The sequence below is a fragment of the Octopus bimaculoides genome, chromosome 27 (genome assembly GCF_001194135.2).
Source record: "Octopus bimaculoides isolate UCB-OBI-ISO-001 chromosome 27, ASM119413v2, whole genome shotgun sequence".
NCBI classification, from domain to species: domain Eukaryota; kingdom Metazoa; phylum Mollusca; class Cephalopoda; order Octopoda; family Octopodidae; genus Octopus; species Octopus bimaculoides.
This window is the reverse complement of record NC_069007.1, coordinates 10,310,235-10,310,740: the sequence shown is the minus strand read 5'-3', so window position 1 is coordinate 10,310,740 and position 506 is coordinate 10,310,235. Positions and strand designations below refer to the sequence as shown.

Here is a 506-nt window from a genome sequence, read left to right as displayed (position 1 = left end):
CTTGGGCAGGTGTCTTCTACTATAGGCTCGGGCCGACCAAAGCCTTGTGAGTGGATTTGCTAGACGGAAATTGAAAGAAGCTCGTCGTATATATGTATATATATATATATGTGTGTGTATGTGTATGTATATGTTTGTGTCTGTGTTTGTCCCCCCACCAACACTTGACAACCGATGCTGGTGTGTTTACGTCTCCGTAACTTAGCGGTTCGGCAAAAGAGATCGATAGAATAAGTACTAGGCTTCCAAAGAATAAGTCCTGGGGTCGATTTGCTCGACTAAAAGGCGGTGCTCCAGCATGGCCGCAGTCAAATGACTGAAACAAGTAAAGAGTAAAGAGTAGGTCATAAAAAGTACATATATACATATACACTATTTACTAAATAATATTTATCTTCCACCAGATGGAGTACTTTTTTGTTGTTCTTACATAAACAGAACAGTACAATACACACACACACACACACACACACACACACACACACACACACACACACACACACACA

At 40.9% G+C, this 506-nt stretch overlaps 1 protein-coding gene across 1 annotated transcript in view; it reads right to left on the bottom strand.

Annotated features, from left to right (window-relative positions):
* Positions 1–506, bottom strand: part of LOC106874774 (serine/threonine-protein kinase LATS1) — a 106,780-nt gene that overhangs the window by 4,264 nt on the left and 102,010 nt on the right. The gene's annotated exons all lie outside the window — the stretch shown is intronic.